We start from the raw sequence: 14,812 nt of genomic DNA, 5'->3' as shown, positions 1-14,812 counted from the left end.
ACCTGTTTCTAAAGTCATTACCTTGCCCACAAAATCAGGAAAAATGTGGCTATTGAGGATAAGAGATTGTCCTGTTCACCTTCGTATCCCCTGTGCAGAGTGTCTGGTATCTGTTGAATCATGAACAGTAATGGTACAAAGAAACAATGGACATAAATAGCACATTGCCAGACTCCCCTCATCACTTCAGAGACAGGTACTCGGCTTTTTGAAAGTTGGCCTAATGCCACCTCGACTTGTAATCCAGAGAGGATTTTGACTTTTATGAAAAAAAGTGAAAAGCCAGAATAGTGGTTGGCATTTGTTTGCAGCAAGCTGTTATAGAGGCAGTACGCACTGGTGAGTGAAACAACATGGTACACATACTATTTCTACTCTATGTAGGCTGTGTATTTATCACATCATTCCTTTTACTATGTCAGTGTTATTTTAGGTTTTATTTGGTATGATTTAGAAGGTTATTTCTGAGATCTGGGAATGCCCAAAAATGTTCCCCATGTACATTAATGGTAATTACTTCTTTACTTCAAGCCATTTCAGCTTACAAAAGGTTTCATAGGAACATTCTACTTTTGGATAAGAGGGGTGGGGAACCTGCACATTAACTCATTTAATGCTCACAATTAATTTTTAAAGTCCTGTGAAGATCTGTTTTAAAGAAGAGAAAACTGAGTAGCCCAAAGTCATACAGCTAGTGCTCAGCAGAGGTGGGGCATGAATCACAACAGCTGCTAAGTCTTAGGCAAACTGAGTGAATAGAGAGAGGACCTGAAGGCAAGAAGACAAAGGGTTAGAAACAAAGGAAATCTGGAGGTTGAAGCTACTGAGTTGTGACTCCCACATTAGGACAAAGGAATTCCTTGGGGTCATTAATTAACCTCTTTCTAACCAGAGTGGACTGCAGCAGCCAAAGGAAATGTGTGGTTTGTGGATCATCTCCAAGTTTTCACCATCTCCTTTGGGGTGATTCTAGGGTTATTGATTGCTTTCATCCAAGGGGAGCAACAGAAGGGTTATACTATTTATAGCATTTTGCTATTTGTGAGTGGCTCAGAAATTCTGTGGTTGCTTGTTTTCAAGTGATACATCAGTCTCCTATAGTGATGATTTTGTTGGTTTTCTTTTATATTAATAGAACCCATAGTCTCATAGTTCCAGGGACTTCCCAATCCAACCCCTTAAAAGTCTTTTTCCCCCTGTGGCTCTCTTTTAGCAAGTTGGGCCCATGTGCTTTGTAAATATGACATGTTTATTATGGTTTCTTTTTCTTTGCTCATTACCCTGTTCTGCAGTGAGAATATCCTTCCTCCATTTCCCTGTTCTCTCCACTATTCAAGGACAATCTCATCCAGCCACATTTACAGAGATTCAGTCTGTTCTTAGGACTGTATATTTAAAAGGGAACACAAAGACACCATAGGGTATCTAGAAGAGAGCGGGTAAAAAGTTGAAGAAAATCTGAACTCACATTGGACAAGGAGATGCTGAAGGAACTTGGGATATTTAGCCAGAGGAGGAGACCTAGAGGAAAGGAAAAACTAGCTTTAAATAATTTGAAGTTTGTAAAATAGACAGAAATTGTATATCATGATTAAAGAGGGTAAAAGCAGCCAGCCGGTGTGGCTCAGAGGTTGAGCATCAAGCCATGAACAGGAGGTCATGGTTGGATTCCCAGTGAGCGAGTTGGATCCACAGTTGGGGCAGCTGATCGGTGATTCTCTTTTATCATTGTTGTTTCTCTTTTCCCCTCTTCCTTCCTCTTTCTGAAAAGAAAAAAAAAAGAGGGTAAAAGCAGAAAACATAACAATAATAGAATTTTATTAGTCCTAATTGTTATCATCTTTCTTATACCAACTCTATAAGGTATCCAGTATTACTGTACCCATTTTATAGTGTAAAAATTGAGGTTTAAAATGCTGTCATCTCTTTCCCAAAGTATGAGAACTAATAACTAACAGAGCCAAGATTCTAACTTTGGTCTGTCTGATTCCAGAACCTGGATCTCTTCACTACCACGCTATACAGAGCAATGCTTCACAATCCATTACTTAATAGGTGATAACAGTTAATGCACTGGAATAAACACAGGAGGTTTCTCCTGGTCACAGTTCTGACGCTGTGGCTACGTCAGGGCTGGCAGTACAGCTTGGAGGGCAAATGAATAAATAAGCCAGCAAATCTGTGATACACTGTGGCCCCTGAGAATGACCAACACAGGGAAGGTCTGGATAGCACTGTCAGATTGAATAAAGAGGCTAATTTGGGGCTGAATATAAGGAAGAAGCTCTTATACTTCTTACATTTCATGTTCTTATCATTCAAGATTTGGATAGCACTATCAGATTTAATAAGAAAGCTAATTTGGGGCTGAGCATAAGGAAGAAGTGCAAGTTGTCTCTCTAAGAACTTGAAATAAGATGTCTTATGAAAGTGAATTCTCTATTACTGGAGAGAGAAAAAAAATAAAGAAGAGCCATTTATTAGTGATGTCGTAGGAGGGAGTCATCTTGGTTTAGAGGAACTTTGTAGTTTCCCTGCTGTTACATCTCTTTCATGAGCCCTTGTCCTCCAAGCCAGCCCCCAAAGAGTCTGCCTCTGATGGACTTTGCTAGGACTCGTCTGCACTGATATTTTTAATATTTATCAGCCACCACCTTGTGACTTTACTTGTATGTCCAGGTGATACCATTGTAATGAGCTAGTTATTAATAATAGGAAAGGAGCAAAGGGGGAAGCCATACATTATAGGCACATCATTTGGGCAGCTTCACCAGGAAGCTGCAACTTTACACTCCCCAGGAACCTCCAGTCCATTCCCTGCAGAACACCGGGGGAAGAGACTGGACAAAGGGGAAGCTGGGTACATGCTCAGTGAGTGGGGGTGACATAGGGAAGATGCCTGTCAGTCAAACCTGGAAACAGATCATTAGCCAGAGCGGGCAGAGTCACTAAAAACCTGTGAAACTTTGGGGATACATAATCTCAGACCAAAGAATTCTCACTCCCTTGGCTCTTGCAGCTCTTGACCCTTGGCTTCTGGCTCTCTTGCTCATGTTCCCTCCATAGCTGTGGGCCCTTCGGAACCCACAGGCAGTGGGCTGATAAACTGCAGCAGGGAACTAAGCTGGCCTGGTACTGGATTGGACTGTGTCCCAACATGGAACGGAAATTCTGGGCAACAACTCTAATCCTATGTCTGCGGAAAGCAAAATGGGACTTCTTCCTTGGTGAGATGAAGGGAAGTGGAACCTTGGAAACTCAGGGGTTTAATTCCACAGAAATAAAATTTCCTGCAATAACTCATCCTCTCTTGTGAGTCTCAGAAAATTCCTTTCCTTGTGATATTGTGAGAAACCCACATCTCCCAGAAACAGGTGGGGATAAGGAGCGCTCCCCACCTGTAACAGAGGTGGCTACTGCATATTGTTTAATTTCTCACTTAGGAGCCTAAATGTCTAAGGGAAGTTGTAAGCTCCTCAATGTCAGTATCCATGTATGAAATGTGTTATTACCTCCTGCAGAAAGTGCAATGTTTCTTTTGAATAGAATGAGGAAAATGACAAGACTGAACTGAGACTAGAGATGATTACCAATGTTATTCTTTCTCATTTCTATATATAGTACACTTGACTGTCTACATATTTTTGAGCATTAAAAAATATCAACTCTGTGCCAACATACTACAAAATAGCCTTCAAAGTCTTGCAGAAAAAGAATAAGTGTGGCCTGACTGAACTCCTGAAAGGAAAAGCTCTGCAAAAATACCACTTGCGCTCTCTCTCCTATAAATCCTTGTCTAAAACTTTCCTCAAAATCTGACCCAAGAACTTTTTCAAAAGCCTTTCTTGCTCAACATCCCCAACATCAGATTACGCTTCCAATTGGCATTCTAGTGGCATAATACACTTTTTTATACTGTCATTTTATATCTATAGAAGTATGCCATGTATATTTTTACTGCTTTTGATGTGGTCTCTCTTCCCAGATAAAATTTAAGCTGCTTGAGAACCAATATATTCTCCCTGTAAATTTAAGGCTACACATGGGCATGAGACAGTAAAAAACATGGGCAACAGTGGTTCCTTATTCTATGCTTACAAAATGATTGACACTAGTAAAATGATATTAAAGTCTAATGATTTTGAGCTTCCATAACTTTTAATGTATCTCATATTTTTCTGTTATACTCTGTGAGAGCTGGGAAAATAATCATGATCACATTAAGTTAATCAATGGAAAAATAGATTCTGAGAAGTAAATTTATCATGTGAATCAAAGGTAGTGGAGGGACTTTTAACTGCCTTTTATAATGATGAATGAGGATGCTTTCCAGTTTTCTCTCTTCAGTATAATCATGACTGATTATAAATAAATATTCTTAGTGAACTTGGAGTTATCAGAGAGGTTGGGAAATAATTCTTAGAATTGTCTGGATAGAGGCCCAGTCATATAATGGGAATAGTACAAAGAATATGACTTACTTTGTGCCCCAAGCTGGCTCTTCTGAATGATGGTAGAAAAGAAAAATAACCAAAATTTAGAGTAATGAAGATTGCATTTACTATCAAAATTTTAGGAACGAAAAATCATATTAGATTTGAAAGTTTTCTTTAAATAATAATACTTACAGTGGCCAGGCAAACATGTTATTTAAATAGAGTGGCTGGATACAGACAATAGGAGTGAGGGAAGACTGTAGCCAAATTGAGAGCAAGTGCTTTTTCTAACTGCTTTATCTGCTCTTTGTATTGAGTTAATTCAGATATCAATAAAAGTCAGATATCCCAATTTCATTCAAAAATTTAAAATATTTTAAATTTTAAAATATTTTACATCTGTATGGGTCAAAGATAATGGAACTAAATATTTGTTTCCAGTAATAGCAGACTAGGTGATTTGTACCAAATACATATTTCTTATTATGAATCAAAACATCTCAGATGGGAAGAAGTAGAAAGGATGGCTAAAAATTTTTCTGTGCAAAATGGATTTTCAGGTTCCCTAAATTATTAAGACATATATTTCAAGATAAAGTGATTTTTTTTGTTTGCACTTATTTTTTTGGTTTTGATTTGATTTTAGTTTTTTCTTTTTATAATTTAGAAAGTTAAAACTTTGCATAAACAATATATTTTATAAAATCAGCAATGGGATCTGAGGGGGCACCCTGTGGTCAAACATATTACTATCTTTTACAACAAAAAGTATGGATAGTTATACCAGTTTGGATAAAGAAATAGTGTTAGTGGCCTTTCATAAGTTCAGAGTTGGTTTTGCTGCAAAATGAGTTTACTACAAATTAATAAACCTTTTAGTTTTAAGAGTTTATTGGGTTTCAGAATCATGACTAAGCAGACCTGGCCCTATATAACCCTTGCTTTTACCTCCTCACCAGACCCTCCTGGTCTTAAAGTGCTCAGTCATGTCTCTGAGGTAAATGCTGTTACCACTGGGATGGCCTGGGCTGGATAGCTTGTCTCTGTTCCGTGGTGGTCTCCTATCCTCCAGCTGACTAGACCAAAGGTGTTCACAGGGAGCAGCAGGGTTCCAGGAGAGTGGGAGAAGCACAAAGCTCAGAGCTGGCCACAGTTATTTGTAAGGCATTATTTTGTTAAATTAAATCACCAGCGTAGTTGAGGTTCAAGGGATAGTAGAATTGACTCTACCTCTTGATGTGAAGACCTACCAAGTCACATTGCTATGCCCGTAGAGCAGTGGTTCTCAACCTGTGGGTCGCGACCCCTTTGGGGGTCGAACGACCCTTTTCACAGAGGTTGCCTAAGACCATGGGAAAACACATATATAATTACATATTGTTTTTGTGATTAATCACTATGCTTTAATTATGTTCAATTTGTAACAATGAAAATACATCCTGCATATCAGATATTTCCATTACGATTCATAACAGTAGCAAAATTACAGTTATGAAGTAGCAACGAAAATAATTTTATGGTTGGGGGTCACCACAACATGAGGAACTGTATTAAAGGGTCGCGGCATTAGGAAGGTTGAGAACCACTGCTGTAGAGCAATTAGAACCATTTTTGCAATCAAGCTCCATAATCATAAAATGCTTAGTCTGAATTTGAAGTGGGAATGGGTGGAGAATTGATGCTATTTAGATCCAATCACATATTCATTGGTTGCCTTACCAATATCAATTTCCATCATTCTCTTCTGTAACAATACCTGTATTTTCCTCTGGGTTACCATCTTCCTCTATTGTGCAGCAGCTTTGTGGTTTGGGAGAAATTAACTCTACCCTTTGCTCAAGGGCACAAATCAATAAGTCTAATCACATTCCCTCAGGCTACAGCAATTGGTTAAGGGAAAAGAAGGAAACAGTCCTAAGCCAATTCCAACCACATTTGGCTCAAAAATAGTCCAATCAAGGTAAAGTGCAAACTTTTGGTCAGTGGTTGAGGAGGAAGCATGTAGTCCCTGCTTCTGCTGAGAACCACAAGGTAAGTTAGCCTGAAAATAAAGCTGACTCATGGGAGGAGGGAAGAGGCCAAAGAATCACAAACAGAATGAAAGTCAGAGTTAAATTGAGGTGAATTTCCTCTTGCCTTTCATCTTCATGGTATTTGAGTCAACAAACTGCTAGATTGCGTTGGGTTTTCTAATATCTATGAAAGCACCCAAATGTGACATGTTTTCATGCCTCTTCTATCTCATTAGACTCCTTGAGGTAGATGCCAGGTTTAATTTTTCTCTGACTCTCCCTGGTTTGAAAATAGTGCCTATCTCATCATAGGTGTAAAATAAGTGGATAATTTATTAGAATCTGACACCTGCTGTAACATAGTTTCCAGTATAAATTAAGTAGAAACAGGCCCTGCCCTGGGAGCTCAGTTGGTAGCATCTTCCCAATATGCCAAGTTTGTGGGTTCAATTCCCCAGTGAGGGCACATACAAGAATTAACCAATGAATGCAAAATTAAGTGAAACAACAAATCGATGTCTCTTTCTCCTTCTCTCTCTATAAAAAAATCGAATAATTTTTTAAGGAGAAACAATGTCTATAAATAGGGAGGTAAAAGGCAGTAAGTGGACCTCAACTCATAAAGCTCATTCATATTTATAAGTGAATATATATATCAATTGATAAATGAAGAACTTAAATCTAAAATATATCAAACCATGTAGTTGTTTCTTTTTGCTACAGTTATAGCTAAAACAAAAAGCTACAAATAAATGCCATATTTGCTTTAAAAAACAAAAATATCTAAACACACATGCGTGCACACACACACACACACAATGTCCTCAACCAAAAGGAAGGAATTATTTCACAAAGGGAAATTTACTCATTTTTATGGTTAATGGGTTTCAGAATAAGAATAAGAAAAGGAAAATAAGCTTCGGAAGAATTGAAGAGCAAGTTCATCATGAAATACCATGAACATGGCAGTTCCACAAACAGCATTCTTATTTTGTAAAATGTATAAGCGAACTGAGCCTAATTCCCTAGGTTCTTCTTAACATTTTGATTTCAGTATGTCTAGGAAAAGGGAATTTGTTTTTCTGGCGATGGTTGTTACAAAAATTAACTAGAATGGATGCTTCACTCAAATGAGAAACGAATAGCGATGTGGAGTGTTAGTTCTGTGAGGCAGAGCCAGAGCTCTTACACGGTAAGAATTCTGTCTTTCTTTGATTGTAATGGGAATTAAATGTAATGTATGTCTCAGCCTTCAAGACAAAACCCATTCTTTTAAAAATTAAGACAATCAACTACTTTAAGCAGCAGTAGAAACGAAGGCTAAATATTGGGGGAAAAACACTATTATGAACTGTAAAATATGTGATGAAAGTCTGTCACTGTGAAGAATCAATGTCACTGTCACATCTGCTAAGCTGTAACATCCATCTATCAAAAATACTTTAGAAATAATTAAGTGGATCATTACAATATTATTCTATCTCCCCCTCACTGTGGGGGCAGACTAACTCATTACCAAATTCTGTCAACCAAGTAGAATCCTCATTTCTATTTTTATACATATTTCTTATAGTCATATCAGATGAGAATATTACATGCATTTCTTCAAGATTTATGATTAGGATAATAAGAACAGATGCTGTCTTCAAATAATACCAAGACAAATGAAATTTCAAATTTCAAGTATAGGGAACTTAATTTTTCCACCCTTTGTGTAGCTGTAGTTGTGATTTTTTAAAAGTTATGTTGCAGTCTGCACATCACATTTATTGCCTCACACATTTAGTGAAATTGATTGAGCACACACTCTGGTCAGGCCCAATGCTGGATGCTGGGAATTCAAAGACAGAGGGACACATGAGTAAGATCTCTACTTTCCGGTTTGTCCCAACCTAGCCAGGCTAGCTTGAAAAGAAACATTATCCTTATCTTTTCTTTCTTCCTAAAAGTGTCAGAGACGAACCAATGGTTTAGTCCACAAGCAATTGTGGATTAAATATCTTGGAGCTCACTCAACTACTCATGAGATGCCTTAATTAGAATTTAATGCAATTGCTCAACTGAATCACGTTAGATGCCTGGTTTTCTAAGTACAATGTGCTGATGGTCTTTAGTCAACTGAGAAGTTCCTTGTCCTCTGTCTTCTTTCAACAATACCGAAGATCCAAGTTCTCTTGAGGGATGAAGGGAACAGACTACCTTAAAATCATCAGGAATTCAAGCAGTCATTGGGTCAAGCTAAACCAAAAGAAAAATAGTTGGTACATTTTGTCATAGAAATTATAATGAAGTAAAAGACTCCAAACTGCCCTAACCGGTTTGACTCAGTGGATAGAGCACTGGCCTGGGGACCAAAGGGTCCCGGGTTCGATTCCTGTCAAGGGCATGTACCTTGGAGGCAGCTGAATCGATGTTTCTCTCTCATCGATGTTTCTAACTCACTATCCCTCTCCCTTCTTCTCTGTAAAAATAAAATAAAATATATATATTAAAAAAAGACTCCAAACTATTTCATCCATCTAGCTGTGAATTAATAGTGAAAGACACTGTTACGAGTCTTTTGTCCTCATAAATATTTTACATTTCATGACCAGATATGCTTGCTATTTCTCTTTTAATTGAGCTGAGAGAGCCCAGTCACTGGAGGGGGTTAGCACTTCTGACAATTTCAAGGGGTTTTCCTGTTCTATCTGCTACCCTTAAAGAAGCTGACTTTCAATGGTTTGATTATGGGGGGAAGGGTAAGTTGTTACCTAATTAATGCACATTTTTAGATGTTTGTAGAAATGTGGATAATATTTTTTAGACTCTTATTTTCAGGAGATAAAATGATTTATATTTGGAAATGCATGATCTAGAAATGTGTGAGTGTTATAGTCATGAATCTCAGACCTGGAATCTCTTTTTTCTCACACATACATCTTTTAAAAAGTTTGAAATAGTCGAGTATTTGTCAGAGTTTATTGATTTAGAAAACAAACTTGAATAAACTTTTGGTTAGCCCCACTAAAGTACACATCTCATATTTAAACATTTACAAGACTCATAATAATAGTGACAGGTGAGATGTGTTATGGGTAAACAAAAGGGGGTGCAGGAAAAATTCATAGGGAAAAAATGCCAGGAAATATTTTACATTAAAAATCAATAAAACATGCTCATTTCATCCATTAAGCAGCAATTCTATAAGTAATGTAAATCAGGGATTCCAGATGAAAGGCATAATTCTGGGACCAATATTTTAAAAGACATTACATATAGTCACAAAGAGGAAAAGTTAGCCCTCAAAAGGAAAACCTGATCAATTCTTTAAGTTCTACAAAATCTTCATGTTGTGTTAAGAATGGGTAAGGCCTTTTCCTTTTTTAATCATTTAGCAGTTTAATATGGAGTTTGTGGCAGTCAACTGATATTGAAAAAACCTCCCCCTGGCAATCCTGGATCTTAAATGTCTTTTGAAGTTTGAAGTAGCATGTAACATGGCAAATTCTAGAAATGAACGCAGCACGGATCTTTCCTTCTGGGAAGAACATTAATTCTGAGAATGAAAGTTCAGGACATTTAGCTTGTGTGAACTGGCAGAAAGCTAAAGGTCTCTTGGGAAATTTTAGTATATTGCAATAATTATAATTGTCATAGCTCAGATTTTATTCATATCATGTGATAAGAAATGACATTGTGAAAATATTTAAAGCACTCTCAGGCTTCCAACTTGCTTCAATCTTTCCTGCTATCTATTTCTCACATTTCATTGGGCCTTCCTCTTAACCCTTTTCAATTTTGTTCCCTCATTTTTTGAAAATAAAATTTTAGGTTTTTAAAAAAAATTTTATTTTTTTTATTTTGGAGAGGAAGGGAGAAGGAGAGAGAGCTAAAAATATCAGTGATGAGAGGGAAACATTGATCGGCTGCCTCCTGTATGCCTCCTACTGGGGATCGAGCTGCAACCCTGGTTTTGTGCCCTGACTGGGAATTGAACCCTGACCTCCTAGTTCATAGGTCAACACTCAACCACTAAGCCACATTGGCCAGGCTAAATTTTAGTTTTATCAAAGTATTAGATGCAAACAAATATTTGCAAAAAATAAATATAGTGTTAAAAGACATAACTATGACATTCATTCAATCCCCTTGTCTTACACCCCAGGGGGAAATGCTTTTTGACTTGTTTTCTAGTTACTAATCTTTGTAATTTAAAAATATATGCATATACTACATTTTATTTCTTCATCAACAAAAATGTTCTATTATGGTATAAGAGGATTTCACTCACAATTTTCCTCTCCTCCCTTAACCATCACATCATCTCAGTATACAGGAGTTCCCCCTTATATTGACAAATCCTCTTGGGGGATAAATTCCAACACCTACAGTGGATGCCTAAAACCCCAGATAATACTGAACACTATATATACTGTATTTTTCCCATACATACATATCCATGATAAAGCTTAGTTTATAAATTAGGCATGGTACGAGATTAACAATAATAACTAACAATGAAATAGAGCAAGTATGACAATAAGCTAAAATGATAGTTATGTGAATGTATTCTCTCTCTCAAAATATCTATTATGCTGGATGTACAATGTCGATATGCTGGACAAAGAGATGATTTATGTCCTGGGTGGGAGGGAGCAGGACGGCTTGAGATTTTTATCAGGATACTCAGAATGGTACCAAATTTAAAACTTAAATTGTTTATTTCTGGAATTTTCCATTTAATATTTTCAGCAGTTTACTGCTGGAAACTGAAACTGAGGAAAGAAAAACCACAAATAAGGGGGGGACTACTGTATTTCAATTTTTAGTTAAAAGAATATTCAGTATTTTCACTGTGACAACTACATAATTGATGTTTATGCTATACCAGGTAAAGTGCTATGATGCTTTTGATTTCTTATACAATTCATTTCCTCGGTAGCTACTAAATTCCTAACATTTTATTTATTTTTCACTTAGCTGTTTTTGAAGATCTAAGTTTTCTTCAGTTTCCAATAGCTCTTTAAAATGCCTCTCAGTACAATTTTCTTGATAATCAAACATGTCAGATGAATTATTAGTTCCACGTATTTTCTTGGAAATAGCTTTCATGCTTTTATCTGAACAATTGGCTTTCTAGGCCAAGTAAACATGTTTTACTTTTTCCTGGAATGTTTGTTTTCATCTTGGAAATTTCCTTTGCTTCTACCCTTTGTCAGTATCCTTCTACCCCATAGCTCTTGTATATTATTTTAGTTTAGATTTAGCTATAAATAAAAAACTAAACCAAAAACCTTTCCCAAAAGTTGCTTAAATAATGGAAGTTTATTTTTTTCCTGAAAGAAAAACCTAGTAGTAGATAGTTTGGGCTGGTGCTGTAGCTTCGTGTGTATCGAGTTCCAGGATCTTATTTTGCTTTGCTGCCATGCTTAGCATGTTGCTCCATCTCCTAGAGCAGTGATGGCGAACCTTTTGAGCTTGGCGTGTCAGCATTTTGAGAAACCCTAACTTAACTCTGGTGCCGTGTCACATATAGAAATTTTTTGATCTTTGCAACCATAGTAAAACAAAGATTTATATTTTTGATATTTATTTTATATATTTAAATGCCAATTAATAAAGAAAAATCAACCAAAAAAATGAGTTCATGTGTCACCTGACACACGTGTCATAGGTTCGCCATCACTGTCCTAGAGAGTATACAATGGAATATTACTCAGCCATGAAAAAGAATAATATCTTACTATTTGTGACAGCATGAATGGACCTAATAGGTACTATGCTAAGTGAAATAAGTCATACAAAGAAAGAAAAATACCATATAATTTCATTTATATATGGAATCTAAAGAACAAAATTAACAAATAATGTAGAAACAGACTCATAGGTGCAGAGAACAGAGTGATGGTTGCCTGAAGGGAGTGGGTTTGGGGGACTGGGTGAAAAAGGCTGAAGAAGTACAAATTAGTAATTACGAGAAGAGTCATGGAGATGTAAAGCATAGCATAGGGAAGAATATTGTCAATAATAGTGTAATAATTCTGTTTGGTGACATGTGGGTACTTGAAATATCGGAGAGAATACTTGGTATAGGATTGTCTAGCCACTATGCTGTACTCCTGAAACTAATACAAAATAATATTGAATGTTAAATGTAGTTGAAAAATAAAATTTAAAAAACCATTTTTCTTACATTTTCTTGACCAAAACATAGTGCCTTGGCTATATCAACTTGCAAGGAAATCATTACTTCAGGAAATAAATTCTTCAATCTGAGCTTCAATATTCCCATCTAAAATTTGGAATTGTATTATCAAATGCAAAGTGTATAATAGACATTGGGAGGCAACTACCACATCTACCATCATCATCCTCATTGGGAGGGAGAGGGGAGAATCAGGAATGGGCAGAAGGAGAAATCACACTGTGAGGTAGGCTGGGTGATGTCTTCCGCCAACCCAGGGGAAGCTTGGGAGCTAAAATAGCTCATCAGAGATGGCCCTTTGTAGTCGTAATAGCTGGACCTTTATATCCCTGCCTCTGTCCATCATTAGATGAGGGTCTCTCTGGGAAGCATATGATCTTGGATGAAGCAGCTCTCCTCAGCTAAAGCAATCTCTAAAGAGATTGACAGCTATCTTTGATAACCTACTCTTGTATCCTATGAGGGATTAGATATATTATTGTCACCCACCACATGAGACTAGTATCTTCAAAATATTTTAAAGTCTCCTAAGATAAGGGAAACATGGATAGGAATGCTTGAGTGAAAGTTTCAAACTGGATCATTGAGTGAATACAAAGTAATACTTCTGGGGCCTATCCCAGAGTATCCCTGGGCTCTTTGAGTGCTGAAGAAATGTAAGACAAGGTGTTAATCACCTTTTTATGAGTAACTTTAAGAATCCATGCTTCTAATAGCATTACTTAGAACTTCTTTTTAAAAAAATATATCTTATTGATTTTTTACAGAGAGGAAGGGAGAGGGATAGAGAGTTAGGAACATCGATGAGAAAGAAACATTGATCAGCTGCCTCTTGCACACCTCCTACTGGGGATGTGCCCGCAACCAAGGTACATGCCCTTGACTGGAATCGAACCTGGGACCCTTCAGTCCCCAGGCTGACTCTCTATTCACTTAGCAAAACCGGTTAAGGCTACTTAAAACTTCTTGCCTGCTCTGTCTGTAAAGTATGGTAGGATGATGTTGAAGATTAAATAGAACATACATAAAAAAGTGTAGCACGGGGCTGGCACACAGCAGCAGTTCCCACCATAGCTACTGCTACTGTGAAGATCCTGCTGAGGGTGTTAAGTATGATAAGGCAAGAGCTGAAAGAGCTTCCTGCCTATATTTGTCATTTTCACTCAATACTGATTCTCCAAATATTCCTGTAGCATCTGCCATGTGTCTGACTCTGGGTTAGAGACTTGGTTTGAAGAAATGAACAAAGTAGATATGAGTCCTGTGCTCACTGTACTTACAGACTGGTCATGAGGCAGATATTAAAGAGAATCCAACACATAAATTTAGAAAGGCAAATAGGGATAAGCTTTCTAAAGGAAAATTCAGTCTGGCTGGTGTTGCTCAGTGATTGAGCATCAACCTATGAACCAGGAGGTCATGGTTCAATTCCTAAGTTGCAGGCTCCATCCTCAATAGGAGGCAGCCAATCCATGATTCTCATCACTGATGTTTCTATCTCTCTCTCTCTCCCTTTCCCTTCCTCTTTGAAATCAATAAAAATATTTTTTTAAAGGGAAATTCACAGTGCTACAGAGGAATGCAAAAGGGGAATGAAGACTGGAAGGTGAAAAAGGATCTCTCCGAGGAAACATTGATGAGACCAGAAGAAATGGAATGTGATAACAAGCACATGGTTTGCTGAAGAGCACGTGCGAAGGCCCTCAGGTAGGGAAGAGATAGGTCACCTGGACCTGCAAGCCTAATGGGGCTGAAATGTAGCTGAGGAGTGGGGAGAAGAGGTACCACACGAGGAGGACTTGTCAAAGAGCAGAGTTTTTCCTAAATGCAATGGAAAGTCATTTTGACTAGAAGAGTGACATGATGTAGTTTACATGTTTAAAAAAAACACTTTAACAGCTTTTTGGATAATAGCGTAGGAAGATGCCGGAGCAGAGCAGGATGACCAGTTAAAAGCTGTTTTTATTTCAGGGAGGGCGTAACAGCCTCTTAAGGAGGCATCACGGCAGTAGAGAAGGAGATGAATGAATATTTTATATAATTATTGTCTGGTACATTTTATTACTATCATAATTATAAATATGACATGCAGCTGAAGATGTATGTGTACATATATGTTTACATATCTTCACATATGTACGTACGTCTGCAGCTATATATGTTTATAATAATTATGA

At 37.3% G+C, this 14,812-nt stretch overlaps 1 long non-coding RNA gene across 1 annotated transcript in view; it reads left to right on the top strand.

Moving 5' to 3' along the window:
• The window catches only part of LOC102246546, a 301,492-nt gene that overhangs the window by 225,332 nt on the left and 61,348 nt on the right, over positions 1 to 14,812 (top strand). The window contains exon 6 of the long non-coding RNA XR_001362641.1: positions 14,191 to 14,342. This is a non-coding gene — a long non-coding RNA (uncharacterized LOC102246546). The remainder of the gene's footprint in view (positions 1 to 14,190; positions 14,343 to 14,812) is intronic.

Source organism: Myotis brandtii, unplaced genomic scaffold, assembly GCF_000412655.1.
Source record: "Myotis brandtii unplaced genomic scaffold, ASM41265v1 scaffold285, whole genome shotgun sequence".
Taxonomy (NCBI): Eukaryota; Metazoa; Chordata; class Mammalia; order Chiroptera; family Vespertilionidae; genus Myotis; species Myotis brandtii.
Note: the sequence above shows the minus strand (reverse complement) of the source record. Positions and strands in the feature narration are given on the sequence as shown.